Genomic DNA, 14,649 nt, shown 5'->3' with positions numbered 1-14,649 from the left:
GTAGAAAATATAAGAATGTCGTGATGAAGAAAGTAAAAGGAACTATCGGAAATTAAGAAATGCTATAAACAGGAAGTGCAAACTGGCGAAAGAAGAGTGGATTAAAGAAAAGTGTTCAGAAGTGGAAAGAGAAATGAACATTGGTAAAATAGACGGAGCATACAGGAAAGTTAAGGAAAATTTTGTGGTACATAAATTAAAATCTAATAATGTGTTAAACAAAGATGGTACACAAATATATAATACGAAAGGTAAAGTCGATAGATGAATGGAATATATTGAAGAGTATTGAAGAGGAAGTGAATTAGAAAATGGTGTTATAGAGGAAGAAGAGGAAGTTGAGGAGGATGAAATGGGAGAAACAATACTGAGATCTGAATTTAAGAGAGCATTAAAAGATTTAAATGACAGAGAGGCTCCTGGAATAGATGGAATACCTGTAGAATTACTGCGCACTGCAGGTGAGGAAGCGATTGATCGATTATACAAACTGGTCTGTAATATTTATGAAAAAGGGGAATTTCCATCAGACTTCAAAAAAAAATGTTATAGTCATGATACCAAAGAAAGCAGCGGCAGATAAATGTGAAGAATACAGAACAATTAGTTTAACTAGTCATGCATCAAAAATCTTAACTAGAATTCTATACAGAAGAATTGAAAGGAGAGTGGAAGAAGTGTTAGGAGAAGACCAATTTGGTTTCAGGAAAAGTATAGGGACAAGGGAAGCAATTTTAGGCCTCAGATTAATAGTAGAAGGAAGATTAAAGAAAAACAAACCAACATACTTGGCGTTTATAGACCTAGAAAAGGCATTTGATAACGTAGACTGGATTAAAATGTTCAGCATTTAAAAAAAATTAGGGTTCAAATACAGAGATAGAAGAACAATTGCTAACATGTACAGGAACCAAACAGCAACAGTCACAATTGAAGAACATAAGAAAGAAGCCGTAATAAGAAAGGGAGTCCGACAAGGATGTTCCCTATCTCCGTTACTTTTTAATCTTTACATGGAACTAGCAGTTAATGATGTTAAAGAACAATTTAGATTCGGAGTAACAGTACAAGGTGAAAAGATAAAGATGCTACGATTTGTTGATGATATAGTAATTCTAGCCGAGTAAAAAGGATTTAGAAGAAACAATGAACGGCATACATGAAGTCCTACGCAAGAACTATCGCATGAAAATAAACAAGAACGAACAAAAGTAATGAAATGTAGTAGAAATAACAAAGATGGACCACTGAATGTGAAAATAGGAGGAGAAAAGATAATGGAGGTAGAAGAATTTTGTTATTTGGGAAGTAGAATTACTAAAGATGGATTAAGCAGGAGCGATATAAAATGCCGAATAGCACAAGCTAAACGAGCCTTCAGTAAGAAATATAATTTGTTTACATCAAAAATTAATTTAAATGTCAGGAAAAGATTTTTGAAAGTGTATGTTTGGAGTGTCGCTTTATATGGAAGTGAAACTTGGACAATCAGAGTATTCAGATACTTCTTTCTTCTCAGGAAGAAAAGATTAGAAGCTTTTGAAATGCAGTGCTGTAGGAGAATGTTAAAAATCAGATGGGTGGATAAAGTGACAAATGAAGAGGTATTGCGGCAAATAGATGAAGAAAGAAGCATTTGGAAAAATATAGTTAAAAGAAGAGACAGACTTATAGGCCACATACTAAGGCATCCTGGAATAGTCGCTTTAATATTGGAAGGACAGGTAGAAGGAAAAAATTGTGTAGGCAGGCCACATTTGGAATATGTAAAACAAATTGTTAAGGATGTAGGATGTAGAGGGTATACTGAAATGAAACGACTATCACTAGATAGGGAATCTTGGAGAGCTGCATCAAACCAGTCAAATGACTGAATACAAAAAAAAATTAAATGAATGGAAATAACATTCATAGCTTTAAACCCTGACTGGAAAAAATAAAAATAAAACCCTTCTGAAAAAAAAACTTGTTACAACTGATATCCAAGAACATAATTCAATTCCCGTTGAAATGAAAACAAAAATTTTCAAAAAGACCAATATTAGTATCCAGAAGACAGAACAGAAGGCCAACTCAGTTGGAACACTGAAATGACAATCTAAGAGAGATATGAAAGAAAGCAAAAATAATGATTAAGGAAAGTATGAGAATAGATTTTTATTTTTGTAAGCTATAAAACAATTTATTTTTATTGTTTGGTATTATTTAAAAATAAACTTCATAACTAATTTTTTTATTCCGAAGAACAATATAAAAAAACCACCACTGAAAATAAAATGTATTTGTGAAAGGTAGCACAACATCTGAGTACAATAATTAGATTAATTACGTTTATGTTTTAAGAGTTCAGATACAATTTAATATCTCTTAGCCTTTAAAATTTTGTGTTATTTTTTATACTTAAATATCAGGTGTTCATTAGAAACACTGAACATTGGGCAGTCAATCATTCTGCATTATGTGTATGAGGAAGTAAATACTGTTGGGATAGCATTTACATCCTGCCCGCAATCAAAAGCTTAAAAAAATCATTCTAAATGTTACTTGACTTAGCCAAGAAAGAGATAATCATAATCATGACAGAAATTTACCTTTTTCTTAAATTCAGGTTCAGTTCATGTTCGCACAAGAAATGAATTGTAACAGTGCTTTTAGGTCCACCAGCACGACATGACTCTCCTGTCATTTTCTGTATGATGCGCCCATTTCTGAATTTTGGACTGTAAGAAGTTTCACTGATGGTTTTTAATTGACCGGTATTATCTTTCCAACAAACTCCTACATTTCTTTTATCATTACAATTACTATTAACATTTTTACATACATTTACCATATAAATTTCATTATTCTTTGGCTTTGTAATTATATAATCGTTATCTGTTCTAGTTAACTCATTGAAATCAAATTCGTAATGAAAATAAGGATCATTTGTTTTACAATCATATCCTTCATTGACCTGAAAAGAAAAAATCGTAGAGTAATATTCATTTTTTTCATTATATAAAACTACATAAAGATATATTAATTATTTTTCAATCAATCTCAAAATTATTTTTTTCTTTTCCTGACTTTTACCCAATAGCGCAAAATATGAGTAAAGTTAATTATAAATTGCACAATATGTAAAATACATGTTACAGTATAAACCTACTGGTCTGTAATTCAATAGCCTGTAATTTTGGGTAATCCAGATTGAGCAAGCTGGTTGTATGAAACTTAAAATAACAATGTTGAGAAAAAATTAATAAATGGAAATACAAAAATATCTCCTTACAAGAGCCTGATAAACAATTTAATCGCAAAAAGCCAGCAGTGTTACCAATTTATCAGAGTAAATTATGCTCTTTCGACTCATTTATTTGTAAAATGTTTTACATTGCAGAACTTGGAGACTTGATAATTCAGGCTGAGAAAAGCAAATGATAAGTTTTATCTAAAATGCTATTTAAATAGGCCAATAAAGAAACCGATGAGGTTTAGAGACACTGAATACTATAATTAAAAGTAACTAGATTAATCTGAATTTTTGTTGACCTGAAAAAATTGTAGCTCTCAAGCCTAGTTGTAAAATTTATGCTGTATTTATTGTATTCTACAAATAGATTTATATTATATCTTTATCTTACAAGATTTTTTCCAGAGTTACTTCCCACATAAAAAGAACTAAATCTTTAGTACAAATATTATTAGGAACAAAATAAAGAAATAACAAGTTAATACAAAAAGGAATCGCATATCAATTAAATTCCATTCAAGAAATTTTAACAACCACATAACGCTGTCAAAGTGCACTCATGTGCATGCATCTACAAATACTATTAAATTTTTTAAATAAAAGTACAAAGTAACCTAGTCATCTTATTATTTATTTATTTTGTATAGTACTATGTTACAGAGTAACAGCACAGTGACATGATATCAAAGTATGTTGATAAAAATCAGTGGATTTCATCGGCACATTTTAAAATTTTTTAATATCCTTCTACACAAATTATTTGCACTTATGAATATTATTTCTTCTAGAAGCACGACTAAATTTTTTATTAGGATTCACAAAATTTCTCAGCTATATGGAAAAATAGGAAATTTTAAAATAAAGATAATAGATTATTTAATACGAGTATAATAAAATGCAAGTAAGCTCAGAATAACTGAACACAAAATAGTAGCTTGAATTCTTTTTAGAGTAGTGTTATTTTAATTTTTTTGTGGTAATTTTTACCCTAATAAAAATTGAAACACATCCACACAATAATATGTATTTATTAATTAATTGATGATATGGTAGCTTATAAGTTACATTATGATATAAAACATCTTTACTTTTTAACAAACAACCAGAGAAAACTTAAAAATCTGATTTGTTTTAGCTTACTTCATAAATATATGCTTGATATTGCTCTGATGTTTGGTAATCATAACCGACTAGAGTTAATATTTGTCTCTATTTTATTTTCATTCTGGAATTCTTTTCTTTGTCTGAAACTGATTTTATGAAATTTAATTTTTTGTCCATTTCCTCTGTTAATTAATTTGCAACATCAATATAAAGAGAATGAATGCCTCAATCGATTTGAGACATTCTTTTTCTGTTTTTAGTCATATAGTTAACCCAGGATACTCGCATGTCTGAAAATCACATGGTTATTCGCGTGTTAAATTTTATCTAACATTAGTGGATACCTGAATAAAACTAGATTTTTTCTCAGAACATAATTTATAATGGCAACAAATTTTTAATTATTTAAAAAAACGATAAACCGGTTTAATTTAATAAACTTTAGGTTAAACTTAAGTTTATTAAATTTGAAACTTCAAAGAACACTTCATTCTTACATTAATATTGATCGAATCAATATTGCAACATATGGATTTAATTTGAATGTTCCTTTTTTATATCATTCATTTTCTATGGGGTCATTACACCGGAAACAAGTCAGAACAGTCTTTGCTGTTGTATTGCTCTTTATATATAGGGAATGAACAGCTGCCACATTGAAACTATGTCAATCGATTTTTGTGCACGAGGCAGTAACACATGTAGTCGCTGAGGATTTGGTGGCAGTAGTGGGGGAAGTTGTGCTACCCGCTGTAATTTTTGCTTGTGGCTGACATGAAGGTTTAGAATTGCTGCCCTCCTCATGAGATGTGTCTGCACCAGGGACTTTGCCAGCCGGGTGAGGAAACTCTTTCTTGACATGGCTTGATGTGTTTGATCTAAACGCTAACTGAGAGTTTATAGAACCGGCATTCAACAGGGAGAAGAACAAAGTTAGAGACCATCGGTTACTGATTCTAGAAACATCATACTCACTTTTCAAGTGGTCCACAACATCCACACTCCCTTTGTGGAGTTATAAATTCTTGTTTTAAGTCTCCTGAAGTTACATCAACGGCGTCATCGTTGAAAGTAAGAGAACGTTTTTGCCTTTCTTTGGGACATATGAAGTCAGTAGGCATTTGTTGGGGCGTTTGCAAAGCAATGGAAATGGCGTTTGTTGGGGAAAGCAATGGAAAACAAACATGCTTTTTTTCCAAAAAAATGTAGCTCTCTGCATTTTCATATAGCAATGATGGAGGCACCTTCCTTGGTAAAATATTCCGGAGGTAATCTAGTCCCCCGTTCGGATCTCCGGGTGGGGACTACTAAGAAAGGGGTCACCAGAAAATTAAAAAATAGCATTCTACGAGTCGGAGCGTGGAATGTTAGAAGTTTAAAGAAGGTTGGTAGGCTAGAAAATTTAAAAAGGAACAAATTGTTAGGGATGTAGGATGTAGGGGGTATACTGAAATGAAACGACTAGCACTAGATAGGGAATCTTGGAGAGCTGCATCAAACCAGTCAAATGACTGAAGACAAAAAAAAAACCATTATTTTATTAAATTAAGGCATTATAATTAACTTTTGTCAATGATTATAAAATCAAATGCTGTGAACATTCACAAATATGTAGTTTTATTATTAATACTGTACAAACAATAAAAATATTTATTATGACATAAGCTTATTGGTGATCCTTTATTTCTGTGGTAGCAGATTGTTTAATTATATTTTGTACATTATTTTAAAACAAATAAAGATGATATTTAACGTATTGTATTACACATACAGATTAAAAAATGTGTAGGAAATTACTCCAATATTCAAAAAAAATATTATTCTCGAAATGCACTTTTTTCTTTAAAAATAAATAGAAAATATTTTTAAAAAACAGTGCTTTTAGATTTCTTTTAATGAGGTTCAAACCTGTTTTAACAAGAGCAACTCCATGGCAAGTACAACATGATGCCCAGCTGTTCTGATAACTTTAAAATAATATATTGTTAACTCATAAAAGTAGTACCAGAATGTAAGATCTTATCAGTACCAAAATCAAAAGAATAAAATGTTAATTAATAATCAAAATTTTAATTATTCTTTAAGTGACTGTAACTGTAATTAAAACAAAAGCATCATTTAAGAAACAAACTGTTGAAAAATCAATAGCTAGAACTAAAAGGTTAAATTTAATTATATTTATGAGATCTAACTTTAATCTTTTAAAAAATAAAATTTATACATAGTCAATTTATATAAATAATAAAATTTAAACAAATGTAAATTTGTACATATAAACTATAACAATGAAGACTTCTCAGCTATCACCACAGCAAACAATTTGAGTTATATACACTTTAAAATTATATAAACAAAATTAATCTCAACATTCAAGAAATCTGATTTTTTGTCATGATATTAATACCCCAAATTCAGATAAAATATTTTTTTGTGCGGTTAATTCAATCATAAGTTTGAAGCTAGTTCATACGAACATGAAACAGAGATTTTGATTAAGAAATTCTGATTCATTTGTATACTCACATTAACTGAAAATTTTAAAGTTGTAATAATCAAAACAACAATAGTAATGTAAATTTTATAACTACCTTTCTACTTAAAAGCAGTGAATATCTATAACTTGTTCCCAATCAATTTCATAATCAGAATAAAAAAATGAGAGTTTATTTCCACTTCACCATCGTGTGATGCAGTGTCTGTGAGTAATCGTGTATCTGTTTAAATTTAATTTTTAGCTACTTTTTTTAATAATAATATAGAAACTATGAGACCAAAACTACAAATCACTAATAATTAAGCAGTTGCTCAAAGTTGAAGTATGGATGCAGTTATACACCTATATACAGGACAAATCAATACACCCCAGAAATGTACTCTTATTTACTCTTTATTCTTTTACATTCTTTTATGAGTATGTGACAACATTCTGTAATATTACTGTTCGTTTTCCTAACCATCTCTCAGGATAAGCTAAACTGGCAGACTTCTTTCTGATCTTATTTCATTTTGATCCTTTCCTTTACTATTTTGGTCATCAGAGACCCTACTCTTGAACTCTGATTATTCTTAGTTTTTCATTTTGCTTTCAACTCATCTTTGGCAATAGAAAGTAAGATGTGAACTGAGAGTTTGCTTTACCAGGGTGTTGTGCTTTTTCTTTTTGGCCACTGTGACTCAACAATTATACACCATGAGAGAGGCTGTTAAAGGTGCTAGTGCTGTAAATGGGCCCTGAATTGAAAGTAATTCTGGCACAGGTTAAATATGCCAGATGAAGGATTGGGGGAATCCAGGCAGTCTTTAGCACTTGGATCATACCCGGTCACCAACAGATTGTTACAAAAAACTGACAAATTATAGTACCTGAAAAAACAACCTTTGCCAGCTTTACCTTACTCCCACTTTGTTGAGGACTCAGCTCCAAAATCAGAATGCAGAGAGATTTCTTGCTCTGTGCTAACTATTGAACTAGACCTTATAGCGAAGGTAGAAGCTGCACTATCTCTCTCTGATGCAGAAATTTTATCTCATCCTTGGTTGCACTCCAACAGTATTAATTTTTGTGAAAATCAGTAAAAGCTAAAAACTGTCAAGTTAGAAGCATCAGCAAAAGACCTTCAGCATTCAAAGGAAGAAAACTCTAAGAACATAGGTGAAATAGTATTCAAAAGAGCACTATTTCACCAATGAGATTCTCCAGAAATGGTACTCTTACCTAAGATTTCTTTTACACAACTCTGACCCTAAGCCTTACAGATCATCAGTTTTAAAAACTTTTAAGTGAAATACTTCAGTATTATAAAAATAAAAGTAATGACAACTTTTTCTGAAGTCATTATTTTTACTTCTTTGTATGAAGTAAAGGAAGTATTGTGATCGCGAAAAATTTTGGTTTTCAGATTTCAACGGAAATATACATTTTGCCTATTTCGGTGTGACATATGAACGCATGTATGTACGTACTTATGTATCTCACATAACTAAAAACGATTAGCTGTAGGATTTTTAAATTTTGGATTTAGGACTGTTGTAACAACTAGTTGTGCACCTCCCTTTTTGATCGCAATCAACTGAACCAAAAGTATCCAAAAAAAGCTCAAAATCCAAAAAAAATTGGATTTTGGACTTTTCCTTAACTGCAGTAATAAGCACTCACTTAGAGCTTTTCATATATCATAAGTGTTACTTATTTTCATTGGTTTCAGAGTAATAGCCAAATGAAATTTTAATTAATGAAATATTTGGATCTTGGAAGGGGAAAGCACATTGATTTGAATCAGACTTCATCTCCCTTTTTTAACTTTTTTTTTAATTTAAATATATTGATTTATTAATAATTATTAGCTTCTGATTGTAAAAAGTTTTACAATAAATAATAATTCAATAATAACAATAAAAAAATATCTATGAAAAATATTGGAAATTATTAATGAAATAAAATTTTATGTACTTTTCATTTTAAAAAAAGGTGTAAATGTAATTTAATAGGCGTACAAAGAAATCATGTGGTGCCCACATCAGATTTTTATTTACTCATAAAATGAGGCAATTCATCACAACATAACCAGTTTGCTAATAAGATACATAAATTCAGCGATTATCAGCTAAAAAGATACATATCAGCTTGTCGGTACATCAATCTGAATAAGAAGAAGTTTGCAACAAGTGCATTTATTAATATTTAGGGAGGAATTATCATACCTGTGCTTGCAGAAAGGATTATGGAATCCATTTTATGTGGCTCCATAAAAAACGTTTTGCAGTTGATCTAAACTGAACAGGGTTCTTCATGGAGTAATATGCCGATGACCTTATTGTACTTATCCAGATGAAATTTCTCCATATTGTTTAAGAGGTGAAGGATAATGCTTTTTTATCATCGTTGGTGTGCTAAAAAGGCTCAGGAATTAACCCTTAAAAAACAATGACAGTGCCCTTTACAAGAAAGAGATTCAGATAAAACTAGTAGATCTTGAGTGGATGATACCAATACAAACCTTTTAGGTAAAGTCGGTTATCTACTTAGTATTTCTAATGAGAAATTTTCCTCAAATACCCAATATGCATAACATCATCAAAAAAGCCAAGAAGAAGCCTGGATATTTTTATTAATTTGTGATTAATTTATTAATCAGAGATTAATCTTACTTGTAGACATTAATTCTGTGTTGAATAAAATCTGGGCATTAACACCTCTTCTTTACCAGGGATTGTATGTGTCTATGGTGAAGCGGTAGATCAAGTATGGTGCTCTATTACGGTGAAGCAAAGTCCAATAGTCTCCTGTCAAGGAAATGCTCTAAACCTTCTACAGATTAGCCACTTCTGTGTAGCTTTGGGGTTTTGATGAGTACCCCATACTCATCAAGGCTGCTGTTGCTCTCGTACATAATTATTAAGGCACATACGATGGTGAAAGGGTAGATTTATAGCGATAGTAGAGTCCATCAGTACCATTGTGCTGAATGGATCTTTTTTTAAGTTGAAATCTGATAAAATATAATAGGTCTCATGGCTTCAACCATTTAATGCAAAGATTGAGGAAGGATCGAATGGGAAGACTTCACACCCAAGATAGTTGAACACAGTCTTGTGTTTTACATAAATGATTTGAGGGTCAGTTATAAAATGAGGACTGGATGCTTTCCCATGGACTTTATGAAGGTATGCCTGCAGGACACTAATCTTTCAAACCAAAATTTGAACTATTTTATGGTATGTAAAATGGTGTAGAGAAATGGGCTGCTGAGGCAAGCAAACTTTTATTTGCATTTAGTCAACTCTTTCTTACATGGGTAGCCTTGGAACAATAACTACATAATTTCAATCATGAACTAATATGGAAGTTTTATTAGGTCATAAATATTCTCTCTGCCCACAGTATGGCCATAATTACTCTCTGCCAGGACCTATACTTAGCATCTCTGCTAACAGTAACATAGAGTACAGTAAGAGTCAGGACAGCACGACGTAAAAGACAATGAAATAGCTGAAGAAGCACTTTTTAAGAAGGGAGGATCTTCAATTTATAGAACTTGAACTTTTTTATTATAAATTATAAACTAAACAATTCCTCTCAAACTCTCAAATCTCATTGTTTAGGGGTGACTTGAGTACAATCCTATCCTTTATCATTTCAGAAGCATCTATGTTCAATGGTCTGATCTATAGTGATCACCTAAGAATATATCATCAATCTTCAGAGACTGCCATAATTTTCTGAAGTTTTGAATGTTTTTTTAATTTGTTGGGAAAACACTGATACTCATTAGCACTTCAGAGCCGTACAGACTACATTAGTTTCTTTAAGAATGTAAAATAAGATTTAAACCTGCTCTCTTTCACAAAAAATAAATCAAAACAATAACTCAAAGACAATGTATTAACGATCAAAATCACAGTGAAACAGTAAACAATCAAGACTGTAGAGTTCTAACCTTTGAGGGTATTTCCCCAAAGAAAGTCATAAAAATCTATTTTTTATTTTCACAGATTTCCAAGTCCAATGTTAGCAAGAGAGTATAAAATTCTTGTAAAATGTAGCATTAATGATCGGCAAAGAAATGAAAATGTACATTCACACTGAACTAAAGAATAATAACAAAATATAAGTGTATACCCGTCACTCAGGCGACATGGATTACAAAAAAGTGGGAATATAAAATAAAGAACTATCTTAACCCATACATCTAATAAATAGTGTGGGAATATAGTCACACATATATAGCATAGTGGTTGATTACATATCATTGAATTATTTGTCCTTACTGGTATCATAACTATTAAATTTTAGATAAAGAAATTAATGATATAATACTGCATTTTGAGTCACTTTAATAATAGCATAAAACCTTGTATATAAATATTATGTATAAATCAAACATCTAAAGTTACTTATTCTGTAGAACATAGCATTCTCAGAGGAATGTGTTCATTCAGTAAAATCTTGTGAACTGAAGGAAAAAAATATCAACATATACAACAATCTTATGCCTGCCTTACGTAAATAAACACAACATAGTATTCATTAAACTTGAAAATAATGTAACTTTAAGTTAAAAAATACATAACATTTTAATCACTTTGTAATAAAGGCTTATGTAATGATTCCAGTCAGTAATTTTATGTCCAATTCCAATTGTATTTAAAATTACATATGTGTTAAGATAGTATTTTGTAATTGAAAGAATATTCACTTCAAAAGAAACTCTTTTGTCAATGTGCATGCAATCATTTTGTGATGATACAAGTACATTTTTTTTAAACAGAATAATATTAAGGCCATCCAAGAAAGCTGGATTCAAATATTTATAGAAACACGATTTCAAAATGTTAAAATTCTCACATGTTACTAAATTTCACAAAAATATACCTACTATCAGAAGGCAGGTCTTAAAAAAAATAAGCCAGACTAGCATGTCTTTTAGATATTTTAAATGCTGAGAATTAAAGCTTAATCAAATTTTGATTAAAATTTAAGTGCTCTTAAAAATATAGACCAAAGCTCCCAAACATACTAATAAATACCAAGAACCTAATCTAAAAATAAATAAATATAAGAATCTTATATGTAGATATTAAATCTGCTTAATAGTAATAAAATAAAATAATGACCAATGTAAATCAGATTCAAATCACTTTTTGGCTGAAAGTGTTCACGACGCAGAAGAACTGTAGAGTTGTTTCCAACAACCCAAAGGTAGGCAGCTACATGTTGATCTAAACGTACAAAAAATAATATAAGTAATAAATAAATAATAGTTCACAAATTAAACATTGTCTACTTAAAATTAGTTTTAATTGTCTTAAGATTAGTTAAAAAGCTCAAACATATTAAAAATAAACAAAAATTTTAAACTAGATGTACATTCTTCTTTTTAAACAATCATTAATCAGTAGATACAGGGGAATTAACAAATGTAAATCTAAATACAAGAATTTAGGTAAATAGATAAATAGATAGGATTGAAGTGGATTTTCATTGCGTTCTTTACAGATACTTCATTCACTGGACTTCTAAAAAGATATTAACATCAATAACAACAAAATCTGGCTCAGATATTTGATTGTGTTTTTCCTCTTTTTGTATTTTCCAGCCGCAATAAAATATTTGTTAAAAAATTAAACCAAATTAAGAATATCTTTGAAAATGAAAGTACTTATTTGTTTTTATTTAAAATCAATTTGTTAAGACAGTGTTTCTCAACCTGTGGGGTTGCTCCCCATGGGGAGCATGATAACACTAAATGGTGGCGCAATCATATCAAAAAGAAAATATTATTAAAAGAATTTACTTATTTCTTAAAAGGAAACAAAACAAAATATATTCTGACAATAAATAATAAAATATACATTTATGCCACTATAATAGACATATAAATAGGATTGTATCAGTACTGCACAATGTTTTGATAATTAATTTATCAATACTAAATTAAAAACAAGTTTAATAATTATTAGTGACTTCCTTGGGCCTGTCTTGCAGAACAAAGTTTTTGAAAGAAGGTTTAATATTAGAAATAGATATTTTGAGTTCTTTTTCTGTATTTAACTGAGATTTATATTTTGTCTTCAAAGCAGCCACCGCAGAAAATCTGGTTTCACAAAGGTAGGATGTTGAAAATGGTAATAGTGTACGAAATGCTCTTACTTTTAGTGTAGTAAACTCATCATCCACCCCTGCCCAAAATTCAAAGTGATTTATTACTAAATTGTCTTTTGATTTTGCCACTGCCGTGAAGTCTATGAAGATTTCTTCTTTAGCAGTTAAGAGCCCTTCAGGAGTATTTTGAAATGGATCCCTAACCCACTCATAACTTGCTACCAAGTTGTCGACAGCTAAAAATACTTTTAAAATTCTTTGCCGGCATAGATACATGATTTTCAACGGTTACATAAACAACTTTCATATGTTGTTTTTCAGCCTTGTAAGCTTTAACATAATCACCCACAAACATTTCTAGGTTTTTCTTTATATTTCTGCTCCACAATTCCAATTTTCTTCAAAAAGCATTTACTTTATCACTTATATCCAACATATGTGTTTTTGCTCCTTGAAGTTGAAGATTCAAGGTATTTAATTTCTCGAATATGTTGACCAAGTAGCTCAATTCCATCACAAATAAACCCTCTCAAAACTTCTCGGTTTGCAGTCTCTTCTAGAAAATTGATGATTTCATTTCTTAATTCATAAACACGTTGCAAAAATTTCCCACGTGATAACCATCTTGCAGCGTAATAAAATAGTAATTTTCTATGTCTTCACAAAATGCTGAAAAGATTCTTGATTTTAGGAGTCCCACTATAATTTACTATGGTTACAACCATTGTTAGCACAATATTCATACCAGGACTTCTGAAACAAATATGTAAAAATCTGATGTTTGGCACCACATGACTTCCTTGTATGCCTATTAAATTACATATTCAACATTTAAAAAAAATTATAAATACATAAAATTTTGTTTCATTAATAACTTCTGATATTTTTTCATTTTTTTATTATTACTGAATTATTATTTATCATAAAACTTTTTTTACAATCAGAGATTAATAATTATTAATAAATATATTTAAATTAAAAAAAAAAAAAGTTAAAAAAAAGGAGATGAAGTCTGATTCGAACCATTGTGCCTTCCCAAATAGCAAAATATTTTATCAATTAAAATCTCATTTGGCTATAACTCAAAAACCAATGAAAATAAGTACCACCTATTATCGTTGAAAAGCTCTCAATGAGGGCTTATTACTGCAGTTAAGAAAAAGTCCAAAATCCAATTTTTTTTTTTTTAATTTTGAGCTCTTTTTGACAGTTTTGATTCAGTCGATTGAAATTAAAAAACGAAGGTGCACAACTAGATGTTACAACAGTCCTAAATAGAAATTTTCAACATCCTACAGCTAATCATTTTTGAGTTATGCAAGATACACATATATGCATATATATATATAAATATATAAGTATGTACAGATGTCATGCCAAAACTAGTCAAATGGATTGAAATATGGTCAGAATGGATATTTAAATTGAAATATGAAAACTGAAATTTTTTACGATCATAATACTTCAAACAAGTTGAATTCTTCTCAAACTAGCCACTTCACCCTTCTCCATGCCCAGATACAGTACAATATGACATAAGAATTTATCTAAAAATTAACTGACAGTTTGAATCTTTATTCGGTCAAAGAAATATCCCTTCCCTTAAAACAACTTTTTATGTTTATTTAATATTTTAAACTCATTGAATTTATATTTACTTAAACAAATTTCTTCTGATATGATAATGCTTCTTTAACAGTCAAAATGT

This window comes from Lycorma delicatula, chromosome 1 (genome assembly GCF_047948215.1).
Source record: "Lycorma delicatula isolate Av1 chromosome 1, ASM4794821v1, whole genome shotgun sequence".
NCBI lineage: Eukaryota > Metazoa > Arthropoda > Insecta > Hemiptera > Fulgoridae > Lycorma > Lycorma delicatula.
The sequence above is the reverse complement of the archived record's forward strand: the minus strand, read 5'-3'. Positions refer to the sequence as shown.